General features: G+C 44.2%; 1 protein-coding gene across 1 annotated transcript in view; it reads left to right on the top strand.

Moving 5' to 3' along the window:
• Positions 1-2,229: 2,229 nt before the first annotated feature.
• The window catches only part of LOC126212929 (uncharacterized protein K02A2.6-like), an 80,247-nt gene continuing 61,194 nt past the window's right edge, over positions 2,230-21,282 (top strand). The window contains exon 1 of the mRNA XM_049940443.1: positions 2,230-2,272. The gene's annotated coding sequence lies outside the window, so the exon portion shown is untranslated. The remainder of the gene's footprint in view (positions 2,273-21,282) is intronic.

Here is a 21,282-nt window from a genome sequence, read left to right as displayed (position 1 = left end):
GCCGCTCCACCGCTAATGCAGCCACAACACGCTGTTGCACCAACTTTTCGAACGTTTGATGCTGCACTGGAAAGCTGGACAGAGTGGTCACGCTAATTTGGATTCCATCTCGCCACCTACAGAATTCAAGGTAACGAGCGGCAGCCTTTTTTGTTATCATCAGTCGGGGTGACCACGTACCGTGTGATAGTCAAATTATTTCCCCGACGCGACGTAGCAACTCTGTCCTACGATGAAATTTTGTCTGCATTAGATGCATATTTCAAAGAATCAGTCAATGTAGCTGCGAAAAGGTATACCTTCTTTCGTACAAAACGTACGGCAGGTTAGACTAATCGGGAGTGGGTTGCAACCTTGCAGGGCCTTATTAGGGATTTTGCTTTTGAGTGTCAATGTGGACTCCTTTATTCAGATACTATGGTACGTGATGCAATTGCACAGAACGTTTGTGATGTTCGCATCAGGGTAACAGATTTTGAAATTTGTCAATCCCTCCCTTCAACAAATGATGGACATATTGGATTGGCAGGACACACTTGACTTTGTTCAGGAATCATTTGAAACTTCACCAGCCGTGTCAGATTAACCGGCCGCCGGGCGAGCTGCACGGAGCAGTAAACAGCCCTCACGCCCGGATCTCAGCCACATATGCCGCGCAGGCAAGCAAATGCAGTTCTAAAATCATGCCCTGCGTGTGCTACTAGACATTTGCGTGAGAATTGCCCGTCACGCAGGGCTATTTGCTTTTTCTGTAATAAAAAAGGACATGTTCATAGTGTTTGCCAGAAGAAGCTAAGATCGGAAACTCACAACCATTCCCGGCCCTTTGCTTCACGCCGAATTCGAACCAAGGGTACTCATTCTCATGAAACTTCGCCCATGGAAATTCATATAGTTCATTCCACTCCGTTCAGTGCCACTCTCTCTAACAGTGACTGTGTTCGTCCCATAAATAGTGTGCATCGACATCGCCGGAAATCCCGTCAAGTCGTAAGTGATTATGTACCAGTGTCAGTTCACGTTGCACGAGACAGTCGCTCGTTTCGACAGCAGGACAATAAACTTTTTGTAGACTTGGACATTAACGGCAAAGTGATACCATCCCAGCTCGATACCGGAACTGTAGTTTCACTGATCAATCAAGACACGTACAAACAGCTGCGCACACCTCCGTTGCGTGCCGCAAATGTTAAGTTAACTAGTTATTCAGGTCAAGATATCCCTGTGTTAGGACAGTGCAGCATTCTTGCAACATACAAAGGAAAAACAAAACTTGTCATTTTACGTCCTTCATTCTTCTTCTGCAGTGAACTTGTTTGGTTTCGATTTATTTCAGTTGTTTAACTTGTCTATCGTAAATCAGGTCCTATCAGTGAACCAGACTGTGCCTTCAGACAGTGTTTCTCGTCTATGTCAAGAATTTGCAGACATTTTTGCACCGGGCCTTGGTTGCGCTAAGAACATTTGGAACTGAAAGTAAACGCGCAACCAAAATTTTTCAGAGCGCGCAATGTTCCCCACGCATTGCGTGATGAGGTCGCAAAAACATTATACGATTTGAAACCACAAGGTGGAATTGAACGTGTGCAGGCTTCTCTCTGGGCATCACCCTTAGTAATTCTGCCAAAACCTTCCGGAAAATTGAGACTTTGTGTGGACTTCAAGGCAACAGTGAATCCACAACTAGTGATTGCAACTTTTCCTTTACCCCGCCCAGAAGATCTTTTTGACAAACAGTGCCCAGGTAAATATTTTTCGAAGTTGGACCTAGCAGATGCGTACTTGCAAATACCGGTGGACGAAGAATCCCAGTGCGTTTTGGTGGTTAACACGCATCTTGGTTTGTATCGATTCAAACGACTGCCATTCGGGTGTGCATCCACCCCTGCATTGTTTCAGCAATATCTACAAACTGTTTTTGCGTCTGTCCCTACTGCACCAAACTATCTGGACGATATTGTGATCTCCGGAAAGACGGAAGAAGAACATTTAGCCAATCTCAGAACATTATTTCAGGTCTTGCGACAAAATGGTCTTCGCTTGCAGAAGGACAAATGTGTGTTTTTTGCTCGTGACTTGCCCTACCTGGGACATATACTCAATGTCCAAGACATACATCCTAATCCCGAGCACCTCCGTGCCATACAAGACTTGCCTTCGCCACAGAATTCGAAGCAGATACGGAGTGTGCTGGGAAAAATTAATTATTGTCACCGTTATATCCCGCATGCCTCTTCCATTTCAGCTCCGCTTCATCGCTTACGCCGTAAAGGTGTTCCGTTCGTCTGGATGACGGAATGCGAACGCGCATTTCGCCAGTTGAATCGGTGTTGCTTTCCAATACTTGCCTTACACCACTCGATCCGCAGAAGCCCCATTTGTTGATGGTGGATGCATCGGATTTCGGGATCGGTGCTGTGCTTGGGCACAAAGATGGATCGCACGATCGCCCTATTGCCTTTGGGTCCAAATTGCTCTCATCTGCGCAAAGAAATTATTCACAGATCGAGAAAGAAGCATTGGCTCTCGTATTTGGTGTTACGAAGTTTCATGATTTCTTGTATGGTCGTCACTTTACCATCATCACTGACCACTAACCTTTGACATCACTTTTTCATCCGAACAAGCCTGTACCTTCACGTACAGAGCAGAAACTCATTCGCTAGTCTATTTTCCTCTCGCAGTACCACTACGGTATCTTTTGTCGGTCCACTGCTAAGCATGGAAACGCCTATGTGTTGTCCCGTTTGCCTGCTGCTGAAGATAGAGCATTCAATTCCTCCGAACTTGCTTGCATGTTCATTGATTCGGCAACCGATGACGTGGTCGAATCCTTTCCGATTGATTTTCGTCGTGTAGCTAATGCCACAGCTGCTGGCCCTGTCCTTGCTACTGTTCTGCGTTTTGTTGCTACGCAATGGCCCTTGTCAAAGTCACGGATCGGGGATCCGTTGGTTCGCCGATTTTTTGCTCACAAGGAGAGACTTTTTGTTCGACGTGGTGTTTTGCTGTTGCGTTCATTACAGTCCTCTGTCTTACAGCTTCTCCACCAAGGGCATTGGGGTATAGTGAGAATGAAACAACTTGCTTGTCAGCACTGTACTTGGTTCGGAATCGATGCCACGATTACGAATACGTGCTCTTCTTGCATGGTGTGTGCCGAACAACAATCAGCCCCACCGCGGAAATTCTTTGCATGGCCAAAAGCCACTTCCCCTTGGCAACGCGTACACATCGATTTTGCTGGTCCATTCTGGAATGCTCGATGGTTGGTTGTGGTAGATTCATTCAGTAATTTTCCTTTTGTTGTCCGGATGTCTTCCACGACGTCATCTGCCACCATCCAAGCGTTATCTGCTATCTTTTGCATTGAAGGTCTCCCACAGACTATTGTTTCCGACAATGGCCCACAATTCATGTCCGCAGAATTTCAGTCATTCTGCAAGGTCAATGGTTTTCAACATCTGACGTCCGCGCCATCTTTGCCACAGTCAAACGGTGCCGCTGAACGATTGGTCAGGACTTTCAAGTCCCAGACGTTGAAGTTGAAAGAGTCGCATTCTCGGGAGGACGCGTTATTGCTCTTTTTGTCCTCGTATCGCTCTCAGCTCCGAGATCATCGCTCACCGGCTGAGTTGCTCCACGGTCGCCCTCATCGAACCTTGATGTCTTTGCTACATGCGCCGCATCAGGTTCCTGTGCAGCGGCAGACACCTGCTTTTGCTCCAGGCGACGTTGTCTACTATCGTCACTACCGAGGTTCACGGCGTTGGCTCGAAGGGCGCATTCTTCGCTGCCTCGGACGCGCTATGTATCTGGTTTTGGGGGCCTCTGGTGAGGTGCGCCGGCATCTCAACCAGCTGCGCCTCTGTCGTCGCATGGGATCTGCCGCTCGCCGTCTGCTTTCAGCGACGGTGCTGTCCGGTCAGCGCCCTGGGGACCCATCTACTGGCTCGCCTCAGCCCCAGGTGTTACCGACGCTGACACTTCGCTGCAGCCGCCGGGCGCCTCCCTGGGTCACGCGCCGCCGATCGCTTCCCGGGACCAGTTGTCCTCCGACATGGAACTCTTGCCCGCTCCGGACCATATGTCGTCTTCGCCCGTCGGGTGCCCCGGCCCGATGGAGGTCGACCCTTCGGCCCCTCCTGTCTCTCCGCGGGCGCGTACACCGCATGTTGGCGTGCACCATGGAGCAGGTTTTCAGGCGTTTCCTAGCTCCCCGCGGTCCGAATGGCAGGGTGCGGGTGGCACAGCCTCGCCTGATGTTGGGCTCCCCACCTCGTCGCATACGTCAACGTGGGGTCCTCCCCACGGCGGGCGGAAGCCTTATAACACAACCGTACGCCGATTTGTGGGGGAGGAATGTGGTGTCACGGCCAGACACCACACTTGCTAGGTGGTAGCCTTTAAATCGGCCGCGGTTCGTTAGTATACGTCGGACCCGCGTGTCGCCACTGTCAGTGATTGCAGACTGAGCGCCGCCACACGGCAGGTCTAGAGAGACTTCCTAGCACTCGCCCCAGTTGTACAACCGACTTTGCTAACGATGGTTCACTGACAAATTACGCTCTCATTTGCCGAGACGATAGTTTAACATAGCCTTCAGCTACGTCATTTGCTACGACCTAGCAAGGCGCCATTATCAGTTACTATTGGTCTTGTGAATCATGTACTGTCAGACCGACGTTCACCATTAATGGATTAAAGTTAAGTATTCCACCAGCTAAGTCCTTTTTTCTAAAGTCTAATTTCCTTGTCCTGTTCCAGACCTCACGCCAGCCTGTGTGAGTTAAAACGCGTGCCTTTCGGCCTCCTCTAGTAACACGGTGTTGGCTCTCCTGCCAACCAAAACACTCCTCGTTCCTCTCTTGCAGTTTAGCGCAGTTCTCTGACTTGTTTAAAGTAACAGTTTCATATTCTCCTCTACAACACATTATTCTTATTTTCACGCCCGCAGAGCCCTTATTATCCATAATAAACCCTTTGAATACAATTCCTCTTTCTTTATTATCTCTCCACGTCCGCAGACAATTCTCCTCAAAATTAATGCAGCATCTCATCTCTGACAACCAATCAACTCCGAGAAGTAGCCCAACATTGAGAGAACCAACGATTAAAACACTCTGCTCATGTTCGTCCCCTTGAATACAAAATCTTAGTAATGCTTGTCCTTTAATTGATTTGCTTCGGTTTCCAACTGCACTGACAATATGTACGCCGTTAACAGGAAATGTGGGAATAGCGACAAGATTGTTTAATTGCGAAAATAGATTTTCAGATAGCACTTGCCTCGTTAGCTGAATCAATTAATGTATCGATAACAATACCAGATACTTCGACTTCCACAAATGGGATCAGAATTTCTTTATTAGTTTCTTCATTTTATCGAGACAAATCTTCGTTGACATCATTTACATGTTCACACTTATGATAATATCCGACCCTTGTCCCTGTGACAGAGTTCTGGAGCGGGTCGTCTCCGAAACTTTGCTTTGTTTAACGGTTCAGTATCTCGCTGATTGCGATCGCGGCTTCTTGCACGTTCTGGTGATAGATACTGTCCTCTGTCTCTGCCATTGTGTGGCCGGCTCGGCCGATGATTTGACCTGAATCCGTCTTGTACATTGTATTCGTTTCTCCTGTGTCTAGCATCGTCTCGGCGATCAAATACTTTCGGTCGTTCGTAACGTGGGCTTCCTTCCCGCGCTGGGCCGTTTTGACGATTCGGGTAATTGTTATTACTGTGTCGCTCACGTTGATCGCGTTCGGCATTGAGCAATTCCATTCGGTCAATTAGCAAACACACTTGCTCCGTTGTTAACTGTGGTGTGAGTGCTAACTTCTCATGCACCAAAAATGGTACTTTCTACATTAATATAAGCATTAGCTCTTCTTCTTTAACCGGAACGTCCGAGTATGCATTGTCGTTCCAGTACCTTTGCATAAACTCACGCATTGTACCGTTGTGTCTCGTATAATTTGGCGGTGTGAGAATTTTTTATTTTACGTCCCACTGTTTTTCTTTCGACCAAAATTTTTTAAAAAAATGCTGTTTCAGATTCTTCATACTTGGTGTAATTGTCGGATACACTTATACCCCAAATATGTTCCTCACCCTTCATGTGACTGACGCAAGTGTCAATTTTAGCACGTTCCGTATAATACCTCGGAAACGCATGTTTGAATTGTCTAATGAACGCAATTGCGTGGATGCCTTGTTTCGGTTCATATTCATGAAATTTTCGACCGCTCAGTCCACTGTCAACAATTACTTGTGGCAAATCAACAATATTGTTATCTGGTTCACGTAACACTGCATTAATTTCATCGCGCAAAATTTCTTTATTAATTCCATTTGACATTGTGTCGTTGCTCGTTACCTTTTGTCGTATCTCATGTACTTCATCACTTAGTTCATCACATCGCGTTTGTAAGCCGTTAACCATCTTAATTATCGACTCTTTGTTGGCTTTACATGAACTTTTAATTTTGACGATTTCGTCATCTTGAGCCTTAACTTTGTCATTAACTTTGCAAATAAAATCTTCCGTCTGCCTACACCGTCCATTAACATGAATTTTAAGATCTGTAATTTCGCTGCCAATGGCCTCATGTTTGTCTCGATACTGTTTTCTGAGCTCATCATGCTGTTGTTCAAATGAGTTGGCGATTTCCGTTCGCAAATTGCTAATCGCATTAGTTAGTGTCTGATAATCATTTTTGATTTCCTGATGGAACTTTCTTGTTTCCTCATAAAATTTTGTTATTTCCTCACGCACCTTTCTATTTTCCTCGTGAAACGCTCTTGTTTCTACACGCGCATGTCTATTTTCTTCATGAAAAGCTTTTATTTCTACACGCGCCTGTCTATTTTCCTCAAAAATTTTTGATTGCTTCTAACAATTGAGATATACAATCTTTACTGACAATAGCAGTTTCTGTTTGCTGGATAACCATCGATGTTGAACTTCTGTTAGGCAAATCAAAACTAAGAATACCACTGTCCTCGGTCGAATTAACTGTAGTGTTTTCCATCACATTAATTTGTTCTCCGTCAACCACGTTATTAAATTGTCCTCCGTCGTCTTTAGTAAGATTACCGTTTTGTTCTGAATTAGCCATATTAACACTGTTCACAACAATCACTGTTCGTTACAACTTATGGTTGCTCTAAATTGAAAAGTTCACTCGCAACTTAAAAGTCAGTAACACTATTAATTATTCCTATTCCTGTTCATTCCTCCACAACGTTGAGTTCACTGAATTTCGAAGCGCTGCTGTGCTGAAATACTGTGTTGTCTTCTCCGTCGTTTCGGAAGATTGCTGAGGAATCGAAGTCCGACACACGCGCCGCCATGTGTAACGTCCCCCCAGTTTCGCACCGAACTATATTATTCACATACGCTGTAAGTGAAGTTATATTTTAATTATTTTAGCAATATATATATATCTTTCCTCCTTGTCATGAGACTCATTGTTGTCCACTTCCGTTATTGTGAAAACTACTAAATGATAACATCTCCTTTCTTAAATGCTGGAATTTATTAATTAAATCGCTCAATTTATAAACATCAAACATTGTGTGCCATTCTGCCACTCATCTCCGGCCTCGCTACCGAGCAACCTCTCTCTCGGGCCTCTCACACCCGACTTCCACCCACGGAGTCCAACACTCGACTACTGCTTACCCTCTCGCACATTGTTGACTGCTCTGCAGTCTTTGCTTAAACCATGTATGATCTCTGCATAGTGCATAATCGGTACTACGTAAGGGTACTATACCCTTACATGACGACGAAATCCCAGCATTACCACCTCAACAACCCTTGGAAATGGCCATGACAAATTTCGGATCTTACCACTCCAGTAACTCTTTATGAAGAATAATTAAGTCCCATGTAGCTCAACGCTGAAGCTGTGTAAACGACGCATGTGTGCAAAGATTGTACATCTGTGCACAGTTAGCATGGATGGTTTTACGAACTTCCAACATGCTGAAGCAGCTTGGGTCGGTAACTTCTGTTATTCAGTAAAAGGAAAAACCAGTCCAAAACCCAATTTTTACTTTTTGTTCATTCTGAATGCGCTGCAAATGTTCATTGCACATTTTTGACATATTCGGGAATGCCATTTTCGACTATATTATGACGATCTGAAAATCGCTCTCGGTCCGAAACTAGTCATCGAATGAATAGAAAGTAAAAATTTGCAACTTGGATTGGTTCCTTGTTCTGCTGATGGGTGGTTTGGTTTGTAACTGCGATAGGTGAGATGGTTGTGCGATTCTGTGCCAGATAGTCGTCACACAAGAAGTATTTTTGACATCTGTAGGCTTGCGTTTGCGATTTAGTTGATTCTACACAATGGCAGCGACAGGAAATCAAGGCTCTGTTCTTGATGTGATTGTCTGTTGTGGACGAGGAATCTGTAAGAATGTGAGAATTATTGTTGATACAGAATGTTTTGGTTATCTGGGTGCTGGAATGGGAATTTAATTCCTGCCCAACATCTTCCACTGTGTGTCATGTTCACCAACCTGGTTGACAGCGGCGAAAATGAGTGGAGTCAAAGAGACTGAGGTTGAGTAGGATTGAGTGGTACTAAGAGAAGTGTTGCTTCCAAAGAGACTGACTGGGATGTTTTGTAGGAGGATCGTCTGGAAATCAGGATTTGTGCAAATTGTAAAGATGGATTCATTCCTAAGAATTAGCTATTAGATTAGTTTAGACTTGCTAGTACGTTTTCAGACTGGGCCCCAAGGATTTAGGCCTAAGGAACTTAGTGGATCGGTAGGACTAAACAAAAGAGTTAGTCGTTGGAGAGAGATTTCGAGAAGAAGTGGGTGTGGAATATGTGTACTAGAAATTACGAGATGTATCTCCCTTTTTTGTAGGTTGGGAAGTTTATGGAGGCTGAGGCTTTTGTTAGTTTTTGTGGCCAGGTTGTCATGTGAGGTAGTTCGTAGGATAATTTGGGGGAGAGAGTGATTACCAGTTGTGTTGCTAGAAGTAAGCAGTTTTGGCAGTAACCAACATGTACAGTATATGCTCTCTTAATGATTCCACAATATTCAAAAAACTCTTTCTGTCTGTGTACGAACTAAACTAACAATTAGTAAACTAAAGTGATGCACAATGAAACTGAATATACTTATACTTTCACAAATGTTTGTCCAGTCAACTATAGTATCCAAGACTGGATGCTACAGATTTACCATCGCATAATACATTTTCTGCCTTTGAGTAATGCACAATTCGCTGAAAATGTGAAAGGTTTATAATTCTCAAAGAGGCTCTCCGATGCAGAAAGCGTCATTGCCGGCGTCACTTGCCACCTAGGCAGGACGGAAAACGTCTGAGGAATGAAGGCGTTATCAGCTCTCTGTGTACCAACAGGTAGATCGTGGCCACTCCCATTGTCAGCGGTTGAAGTGAGTCCTAATTTTTGACGTCAGATGGTCAGTGGGGACGGTCATTCGGATGTGATTAGAGGCTTCCGCATTTGGCTCAGGGAATGGCCGCCTCCTCTCGTTACAGTTCTGCTGGGTAGTGATGCGTGAAAAGCAGGCAGTAAAGAGCCACGGTTTTAAAGTGGCGAGGGCAGCCTGCTGGATGTCGCAAGACATCTCCAACATGGCCACGTGCTGAGAAGAGATTCGCAACCGTTCCTCCTTCCCCCTCGTTTGTTATGTCGACCGAACTGCCGCAATCTCTCCGATCTATCTGGGTTATCATTACAGCTTTCCCCTGACAGTATGTTCGATGTCGGGCTTAAAGTTAGCATCCAGAGAAACGGCTAGTTGTCCACAAATCTGTCAGCTCTTGTCGCTGCACGATGCGAAAAATCTTCTCAGCACTCGCTCGCATTTTAAGGAATTGAAACATCCACTTCAGCTCACACATTTATTCTCAGGGTCCATTACAGTTTCAGTCATAATTATAGACACGGTGCAGAGAGCAGCACAGTCTACATACAGTTGGCGTAAGGGTCTCTCATTCCCCAACACGTCTACTTGTTTAGTAATTTGCTAACACTGCGTATTTCCGTTTATGCGCTAGTATAATATAGGCATATTCTTATGACAACTTACTTCTTTATCTGTTGTAACCCTTGTCGACCATCTTAGTTTGTTAATTAGTCACTTTACTACCAATTAACACCCTGCAAGTTCGATTGCCTGAAGCGGTCAAGAGCGACACCGGCAGGAATGATCAATTTTCTCGTGGAAGCTCGCTGTCCTCCCCTCCTCTCATTTAAATGGAGTTACTCCCTACCGAGCAACAAGCTGTCTGGCAGTTACGAGGAGAGAAATGAACGATTACAACTCCTTTCATATCTGGTGCACGATAGACAGATCGAATGATCGAGTAAGAGATAAGTCCAGCAACGAGAATAAAATAATAAACAAAAAAAAAAAATATAGTGATCTCGATGAAATAGAATTTTTTAGCAGACAGGTGCCGTTGCTGAAAATACAGTTTTTCTTCAGTCCCAATACAGTCCATACTATTAACATTTGTAAGAATAATATTAACAGTTTAGATTGTCCAATTAACTGTTCAGCTACAAATCAAAATATTATACGTAAAGAAAATTTTTAAATCGAACAATATTATACCAGAGAGAAATTTAGAACACTACACCAGTTACAGTATTAACAAAAAGTTTGTTTATCTGTAGCCGTTATGTTAAAGAAACCAACGGCCGTTTTTAAAACAAGCCTTATACTGGGTCTGAAAAAAACTACATGTACAGAGTTTTAGAGTGTTAAGAAAATATAAAAAGGAACACTTTTTTATGTGACGAAAATGTCGCACTCCTCTGACGTTCAGATACGGTGTTCAACCTGCTGTGCGATGAATACCCTTTTAGACACGTTGCGGGCCTCCTACGGGAGGTGTACCAGACACTGGCAGACACTCCAGGTGGGCTGGTTGCCTGTCAGGCTGAGGCTGCAACCGTTATTTGTGAAACACCCACTTGTTTCGAATGTGTTATGCAGTCACTAGCACCCAGCTGCCACTAGTGTAACATCACTAAAACATCTCACAGTCGCTGAACATCACTAGCGTCTAAACCTTCATGGACCACGAGCTGGGTCCACCTGCGACGTTTGTGTCACATAGAGTTATGTTCTTTTTTAGTGTTCTCTAAACACAGCAAAATTTTCTGAACGTAGTCTTTTTTACTGCCTGTACAATGAAGGAGACAATAGTACATCGAAATGAAGCAGTTATATTGTAACAGGTCCAGATGGAGAGTTGCCAAGCAGTCGAAAAACTGACTTTGGTGAGAGCACCAGTGATTATCTTGCGTGCATGCAAAATCACGTAAGATCCAAAAGTAGATAATCAGAAGGGTACCTACAGTCTTGAAATCATCTTCGTAGAACATATCGATGTACACAGCTACAGTGTACCAGTTGAAACGATAGTAGGCGTACAGTGTGTCAGCGAGGCTGAACATCGGCGACGCCTCTGGCTGCCGCTCCTTGCACAGCACACTGAAGTCGTCGTGAGAGGAAAGGTTCCACGGCTGGTAGGGCAGTAGGCGTTCACTCAACAGCGGCCGCCTGCAACATACAAGCCGAAGGGGTTAAAAGTTAAAAACCAACCGTGTACAGTGTATGCAAGGATGTAAATGTATCCAGAATGGATTTCCACTCAGCGGTGGATGATAACCTTCCTGGCAGATTAAAACTGTGTGGCAGACTGGGACTCAAACCTGGAACTTTTGCATTCTTTAAAGGAAGCATAGAAATACAGCAAACAATCGCAAAGCTACTCGTTTTTTAGTATTCTTGCACTTTGAGATTTCCCATTTCAGAGCACTCAAGAGAGATACTGATTTTGACTATTTCTTGCAGAATATCCACTGCGTTCTCTGCTGCTACATCGTTTGAACTGATTTTAGATGTAAATTAAACACATTAAACTGCAGAACTGAAGCGCTTCCTGCAGAATACGTCTTTTCTTTAAAGAAGAATTTCACATACATTCCACTTCTCCAGTCCCTGTCATCTAATCCAATGGTTAAGGTCAGCGCATTATGATGACTCAAGGTATTTAAAATCCATCTTTGCAACTACCAAAAGTGCGTGTTTATTCCACAATATGCGTTTTGTTTTAGTCATTTAAACCATTATCAGTTGTTGCTTTTTTATAATGTTTCCGCTTACATCCGAAATTGCGCATCCCAGCGTCTGACACTGCTATGTATGATATATTTGGAGCTTGACGACCAAAAGCACATGTCTGTTGACGTAAGACTTGACAAAATAACGCACCACTATTGCATACAAATGTTTGCTTACCTGGTTCTGAACCATTCGCTGGGTCTCGCTTCGTGAATTGTTGGTGTGGGTCTCTCGTTTAACAGTGCAAGTTATCCTACGGCATTTTTGGCCGTAAAACTTGGTCCTAAGGTCAGTGTTCTGTAGACTGATTTGATGCATGTGTATCGGGTACATCTCATGACGTGAATGGAACCCTCAGAATAAGATATGAGGCATTTTTTTCCTAATTGATCTACGACTGCATTCACTATAGCCCATCAACGATGGAAAGCTTACAAACTGCCTGAGACAATGCGCAACAACCTGTACTCCTTGCAGCATGGTCCTTGGTTATCACTGTTACTTGAGAACAACGTTCTCAGTTAAAGCATGAAGCCGCATGGCAATGAGTTCCGTGTGATGTCTGGGACCCCAGTTTCACTGGAAAGCAATCCCTCCCAAGAGATGTCGTCGGTGCCATGGTGCTAAGACTGTCAAATCGTTTCCATGCGACGTATCCCCGCACGGTGTTCTGTCTGGATGTACAGCACCACACCTACTCCACGTGGACGCTAGGTCTCAGAATACGTGCCGCGATTAAATTCATCATTTGCACGCCCCAGAGGGAGGAAGTACGTGCATATTGACAATGATCTGAATAATCATTATACGGAGATTTGGTTGGGGAAGAATTTCGGGAAAGGGCTGTTTTTAACGTAATTGAACCGTTCATTCCATAAAGTAACCAGAAAACGGATTGAAGTGCGTTAAGGTGGTGAACATATAGCCTCCATTAAAACAAAGTGTAAAGAAAATGGTTCAAACGGCTCTGAGCACTATGGGACTCAACTGCTGTGGTCATCTGTCCCCTAGAACTTAGATCTACTTAAACCTAGCTAACCTAAGGACATCACACACATCCATGCCCGAGACAGGATTCGAACCTGCTACCGTAGCAGTCGCACGGTTCCGGACTGCGCGCCTAGAACCGCGAGACCACCGCGGCCGGCGTAAAGAAAATCTCGAAACTTCTGGACAATTTGCAATATATTACACTGCAGTAGTGATATAATACTGACTGCCATATTCAGTTAGGGAACACGTGCATTGGTACACAAAGTGGCAGATCAACAGAAGACGCAATAAATAATCGCCACAGGGACCTGGAGTGTCGACAAGTGAGGCAGACCACCACCACGGAAGACAATCGTCAATTTGCGTACAGAGGCAGGGGTCAGTGTGCGATCCACGTTTTTGGCTTGTAGTGCTGGAGCCATTACTAAAGGTATCATGCGAGTCCAGTAATGAAGTGGAGTGGAGGAATTTAGAGCTGACCTACTATAAATGGTGATACATGATCTATAGAAGATACACGAAATGGTACCCTGCCTGAACTAGAAGGGCGGTACCAAAGCTCCACCACTGCCGTTGGAACTCTGAGCTCCCTCATGCATCTCCGGTATTCGGCTTCGTACTGACATCCAACAGACAATAAACACAGCGTAGCGTATTAATAAACAAGAGGACATTCTCTGTAGACGATTCTCAGAGCAAAAGAACATTTTCTGAGAAAGCTCTTATGAGTAAAACATTCGCAGCCATACTCTCTGACGAGAGTGTTCCTTCCCACCACCTCTGTTCCCTGCTGAGTTCTCGGTGTGTGTGGTCTGCCGTGTCCGGCACAGAAAGCACGCGCCATGTTACATTTCATTCAGCTCGCTCAAACAGGCGACATGTATGGGACCGGCATCAGTGTGTTCTCCCAGAGTTTCACTACGTTTCAATTTACTTATTTTATGTGCGCAACAAATTATTAAAACGATTACGTGCAGTTTACGAAAATGCGTCTTCCAGCGATGTTACCGATAATTCAACATGAGCTAACCTTTTCTATTATAGTAGTCAGGTGAACACATTATGCAAACGAAACCTTAAGATTACATGACTTTTTATCCACCCCAAACTGAAACTCTGCCAGAGAAATACAGTAGAAGAAGAATGGGTAGCTTTGAGAGATGAAATAGTGAAGGCAGCAGAGGATGAAGTAGGTAAAAAGACGAGAGCTAGTAGAAATCCTTGGGTAACAGAAGAGATATTGAATTTAATAGATGATAGGCGAAAATATAACAATGCAATAAATGAAGCAGGCAAAAAGGAATACAAAGGTCTCCAAAATGAGATCGATAAGATAATTTTGGTTAAATACGGCGCACAACGGTCTGCTCGCGTGTTGAAGCACGTAAGCGGCCGCCCGTGTGGTTCGTTACGAGGAACAGATCGCTAGATTTGTAATAAACTAGTTATCAATTTTTCTGACACGCCTACTTATTTCTAACATCAGACAATATAGGACTTATCCTGTGAGAAGACGTGATGGTGAACATCTGGAAATGTATGTGACACGGTTGTTTGGTGTAGGCCTACACCTAAATGTTCTCGTACATCAGTCTGAAAACTTGGGTAACTAAATAGCAATTAAAATGTTTTAATTTTCACTTCGTCTGGAAGGTCGCCCTCTCTTCTTTTGTGATTTTCTAGAGGGAAGTTTACCTGGCAGATACTCGTAATGTTCTTATTGTCAGACCGATATAAACATCTACAGTTCCTCTCTTCAGCATTTCGTTGGGATACATATATCTTTTTTTGCCTTCTAAGAAACATGAATTCTGCAGTTACTGCCAAAAAGTCGGTAAAACGTAACCTCAACAGAACTTACCAATCTCGAAAATTGCTACAGATCTCCCTTCAACGTTTTCCGGTTGTGAGAAGCTCCTGTAGTTTTATTCATACCAAATCGGAGACCGTTCTTTGTTTTGAGCAACATCCCTCACCCTTTCACTGACGTTGAGCACATTCTCGGGTCGAGTATATTCTCTGACTCGCTTTACTCATGCCAACCTGAAAATGATCTCCCAACATTTCGAGTATGAAGTAACTCTCCATTATACTGGTACGACCCACTATACTACGACACCACCTCAGCTGTCTTACCTCCACCGTCTTAGTGGTTCTTCGCCGATGATCTCCGACCCTTCCTCCTCCTCTTCATTGCTTTACCACTCACGAAGAAGCGTATTCGCCATTGCCACCGTCAGATGCTCCATCACCATCACGGTCACCTACGCCATCGTCGACTCTCTCGCCAGCAACGTCGCAGCCCCCAAACCGCTGCCCGCTCCACCGCCCGCACCATTGCCAGTGACAGGAGATCCAACCACATCCGCCACCATTGTAGCGTCATCACCACCGTCATAAACTCCTGTTAGTGGCCCTTATCTTGACCCAACTGGGACCACCTATTACTCCACAAACCTCATGCATGCAGTCATAAGACCAAGCAAATGAATTAAAGCAGATGAAACCTCACCATTCCAAATTAAACCAAACCAAAAATGATTTCACTAAATTTATGGACATGAAACCAATATTTCCTCTCAACTATCGCCTTCTGCATCTACATCTACATACATAATCCGCAAGACACCGTGCGGTGCATGGCGGAGGGTTCCACAACCTGTCGTTTCCTTTCCTGTTCCACTTGCTGATAGAACGACGGAGAATGAGCTCTAATTTCTCGTATCTCATCTTCGTGGTGCCTGCCAGAAATGTATGTTGGTGTCAGCAGGATCGTTCTGCAGTCAGCTTCAAACGCCGGTTCTCTAAACTTTCTCAGTAGTATTCTTCGAAATGAATGTCTTCTTCCCTCCAGGGATCCCTTCCTGAGCTCCCAAAGCATATCCGTAACACTCAGATGCTGATCACACCCACTGCTAACGAATCTACCTACTTGCCTCTGAACTGCTTCGATATATTCTTTCAATGCGACCTGGTGCGGATCCCAAACACTCGAGCCATACTTAAGGACAAGTAGCACTAGAGTCCTACACAGGGTCTTCTTTACAGACGAACCACACTTTCCTAATATTCTTCCAATAGACCGAAAGCGACCATTCGCCTTCCCTACCACCAGAATCCTCAAATGCTTATTTCACTTAGGTTATGCCCAGATATTTAAACGCCGTGACTGTGGCAAGCTAGACACTACGAATGCTGTACCCGAACGTTACGGGTTTGTTTTTGCTATTCATCAACTTTAAATTACGTTTTCCTACAGTAAGGGTCAGCTGCCATTCATCACACCAACTAGAAATTTTCTCTAACCCGTCTTGTATCACCATACATTCACTGATCTTTGACACATTACCATACACGAGGACATCATCAGCAAACAATTGCAAACTGCTGCCCACCCTGTCTGCCAAATCATTTATGTATACAGAGAACAACAGCGGTGCTGTCACAATTCCCTGGGGCACTCCTCGCGATACCCTTGCCTCTGATGAACACTCGCCATTGAGGACAACGTACTGGATTCTATTACTTAAGAAGTCTTTGATTCACTCGTTTATCTGGGAACTTTTTCCATATGCTCGCACTTTCGTTAACTGTGCACAATGGGGCGACGTGTCAAATACTTTACAGAAATCTAAGGATATGGAATCTGTCTGTTGCACTTCATTCATAGCACTCAGTATATCGCCTGGATAAACTGACAGAACCAGAGGTTGTAAAGAGTTTCAGGGAGAGCATTAGGTAACGATGAATGGGGGAGAGAAGTACAGTAGAAGAAGAATGGGTAGCTTTGAGAGATGAAATAGTGAAGGCAGCAGAGGATCAAGTAGGTAAAAAGACGAGGTTTAGTAGAATCCTTGGGTAACAGAAGAGATATTGAATTTAATATATGAAAGGCGAAAACATAACAATGCAATAAATGAAGCAGGCAAAAAGGAATACAAACGTCTGAAAAATGTGATCGACAGGAAGTGCAAAATGGCTAGAGGACAAATGCAAGGATGTAGAGGCATATATCACTAGTGGTAAGATAGATACTGTCTACAGGAAAATTAAAGAGACTTTTGGAGAAAAGAGAACCACTTGTATGAATATCAACAGCTCAGATGAAAATCCAGTTCTAAGCAAAGAAGGGAAAGCAGAAAGATGGGTGGGGTATATAGAGCGTCTATACAAGGGCGGTGTACTTGAGGACAACATTACGGAATTGGATGAGGATGTAGATGAAGATTAAATGGGAGATCGAATACTGCGTGAAGAGGTTGACAAAGCACTGCGAGTAGACAACATTCCATTATAACTACTGATAGCCTTGAGAGAGTCAGCCCTCATAAAACTCTACCATCTGGTGAGCAAGATGTATGAGACAGGCGAAATACCCACAGACTTCAAGAAGAATATAATAATTGCAATCACAATGAAACCAGGTGTTGACAGATGTGAAAATTACCGAACTATCACGTTAATAAGTCACGGCTGCAAAATACTAATACGAATTATTTACAGACAAATGGAAAAACTGGTAGAAACCAACCTCGGGGAAGACCAGTTTGGATTCCGTAGAAATGTTGGAACACGTGAGGCCATACTGACCCTACGACTTATCTTAGAATATAGTTTAAGGAAAGGCAAATATAATTTTCTAGCATTTCTAGACTTAGAGAAAGTCCTTGACAATGTTGACTGGAATACTCTGTTTCAAATTCTGAAGGTTGCAGGGGTAAAATACAGAGAGCGAAAGGCTATTTGCAATATGGCAGTTATAAGAGTCGAGGGGCATGAAAGGGAAGCAGTGGTTGGGATGGGAGTGAGACAGGGTTGTAGCATATCACCGATGTTATTCAATCTGTATATTGAGCAAGTACTAAAGGAAACAAAAGAAAAATTCGGAGTAGCGATTAAAATCCATGGAGAAGAAATAAAAACTTTGAAATTTGCAGTTGACATTGTAATTCAAACAGAGACAGCAAAGGACCTGGAAGAGCATTTTAACGGAATGGACAGTGTCTTGAAAGGAGGATACAAGATGAACATCAAAAAAGCAAAACGAGTGTAATGAAATGTAGTCGAATTAGATTTGGTGATGCTGAGGGAATTAGATTAGGACATGAGAGACTTAAAATAGTAAATGAATTCTGCTATTTGGGGAGCAAACTAACTGTTGGTGGTCGAAGTAGAGAGGATAAAGAATGTAGACCGGCAATTGGAAGGAAAGCGTTTCTGAAGAAGAGAAATTTGTTAACATCAAGTGTAGATTTAAGTGTCAGGAAGTCGTTTCTGAAAGTATTTGTATGGAGTGTAGCCACGTATGGAAGTGAAATATGGACGATAAATAGTTTAGACAAGAAGAAAATAGAAGCTTTAGAAATGTGGTACAACAGAAGAACGCTGAAGATTAGATGTATATATCACATAACTAATGAGGAGGAAATGAATAGAATTGGGAAGAAGAGGTATTTGTGGCACAACTTGACTAGAAGAAGGGATCAGTTGGTAGGACATGTTCTGAGGCATCAAGGGGTCACCAATTTACTATTAGAGGACAGCGAGGACGGTAAAAATAGTAGAGGGAGACCAACAGAAGAAAACACTATGCAGATTCAGAAGTATGTAGGTTGCAGTAGGTACTGGGAGATGAAGAAGCTTGCACAGGATAGAGTAGCATGGAGAGCTGCATCAGGCCAGTCTCTGGACTGAAGACCACAACAACAACAACATCTGAGAAAAGGACGAGCTGAGTTTCGCACGAGCGATGCTTTCTAAGACCGTGCTCATTCGTGCACATACGTTCCTCAGTCCCGAGAAAGTTGATTATATTGGAATTGAGAATGTGTTCAAGCATTCTGGGCTAAACAGAAGAAGGGATAGTGATCAGTAATTTTTCGGGTCCGTTCTTTTACCTTTATTACACTCGGGATTCACCTGCATTTTTTGACAGTCACTTGGTTCTTAGCGCTTAGCTTAGCCACCTCCACATCTCGGATGAGGCTTCCCAGCAGACATACCGAGTGGACGTTGGCTTTCTTTCCAGTCTTGAATGCTATATGCCTAAGGGGCTCCATAATGCGCCTAATACTGGAGCTGCCAACAACTGGCAAACCTCTCCCGCTGTGTGTCTCGTCGGACCCCGCTGAAGGAGCTGCCACCTGTCCACTCACAGGGTGAATGGGCAGGGCCAGGAGGCCAGCCTCCACATTGGACCTCCTCCTCCAGCGGCGTGAAAGCGTTACCACCCGCCACTCACTCTGCTGTGAGGGCGGATCCACCGCATCAGGTGCACTAGGAGGTGCCTCGGAAGCAGAGCCTGTGGGCGAAACAAGCGACACCTGAGGTGTCCCGTGCGACGCGCCAGTGCCTCCGTCACCGCCACACCCTGGGGTAGCAGCGTGAAGGTGGCTGACGGTAGCCACACACAGCGTGCACACGTGCTAGCCATCCTAGCGAGGCTAACTGGAGTGAACTATAAAAGCAGACAGTCCTAAATAAGCAACGTGCTACCCACCTGATGTGTCACCAATGGAGCTTGATGCGTCAGCGAGCTACGTGAGCGTTCAATGAGTGACTACAGCATTACCGACTGAATGAATTTACACTTACAAAAATCCGAGAGCAAACCTTCTAAATAGAGAAATAAAAGTATGGAAAATATAAATAGAGAAATATAAATACACTACGTGGTAAACACAGAAAAACATAAATGCTCAACTTGCTGCTCTGTAGACGTGTACCGGCTGACAGCAGCGGCCTCACTGGGAACCTGCTCCGTACGCACGTACCTCCGTTCACAGTCTGCAGCGGGGTGCCGTGTCGATTGCTCTTAGGAAATCTAGAAATATGGGATCAGCCTGTTGCCCTTGATCCACAGTTCGCAGTATATCGTGTGATAAAGAGCAAGTAACGTTTCGCACGAGCGATGTTTTCCAAAGGCGTCCTGATTCGTTGACATGAGCTTTTCCGTCTCTAGGAATTTTTTTTGTATTCGAACTAAGGATATGTTCTAGAACTCAGTAGCAAAATGATGTTATGGGTATCGATCTGTAATTTTGTGACTTCGTTGTTTTACATTTCTTATATACAGAGGTCACCTGCGCTTTCTGCCAGTCACTTGGTTCTTAGCGCTGATCGAAAGATTCGCGGTAAATGCAAGCTAAGTAAGGGGCCAATGACGTACAGTACTCCGTAAAAACAAACTGGGATTCTATCCAGACATGGCCACTTATTTATTTTCAACTCTTTCAGTTGTTTCCGTACGGCAAGAGTGCTTAATACTACAGTATGTCGTCAATACGGTACTCTGTGAGAAGGTCAAACGACGGTACGTTTGTGCTATTCTCCTGCGTGAACGATTTCTTAAACGAGGAATTCTTAACTTCGGCCTTCCTTTTGGTATATTATAGCGCCAAAGTAGACTGGTTAACGTGTGACTGAATGGAGGCCGTAGACTCGCTTAGCGATTTTCCAAAGGACAAGAACTTTTTGGATTCTCCGCCAGATCTTTAGTCAAGGTACGACGGTGGTAGCCGTTATATACTTTGCGCATGGCTCTTTTCACAGACGCACGTCTCTCTGCTAATCTTTGCCTGTCGTCATTTGTGCGTCCTGTTTTGATCCCAGAATGCAACAGCCTTCGCTTCCTCAGCATTTTCCGAATTTCGTCATTAAACCACGGTGAGTCTTTTCCGCCATTAATCCACTTCGTAGGCACATACTTTTCCGGAGCCCGATTTACAGTATGTTTAAACATTGCCCACAATTCCTCTATGGCCATAATTCTGGAACTAAATGATTTAAGTTTACTGTCTAACTGAGATGCTAACAACAGTTAACTGCTCTTTCTAGCAGAAACACTCTCCTAGCCTTCTTGACTGATATATTGAGTTTCGTATCCAGCGTCGCTATGATAACATCACGACCACTAATCCCCATCTCTCTACTGATGTCATCGATAAGGTCCAGCCTGTTTGTAGCTACAAGGCCTAAGATACTTGCACTACATGCAGGCTGCAGAAGTATGTGCTCACCACAGTCTTCGGAAAACGTGTTCAAAAATACTTCACAAGACTACCTGTACCACCTGCAATGAATCCATATCGTCCCAGTCTATACTTGGTAAGTATATATACTTGGTAAGTCGCCACAAACTAGTGCTGAATCAT

This window comes from Schistocerca nitens, chromosome 11 (assembly GCF_023898315.1).
Source record: "Schistocerca nitens isolate TAMUIC-IGC-003100 chromosome 11, iqSchNite1.1, whole genome shotgun sequence".
In the NCBI taxonomy this organism is placed as follows: Eukaryota; Metazoa; Arthropoda; class Insecta; order Orthoptera; family Acrididae; genus Schistocerca; species Schistocerca nitens.
The sequence above is the reverse complement of the archived record's forward strand: the minus strand, read 5'-3'. Positions and strand labels throughout refer to the sequence as shown.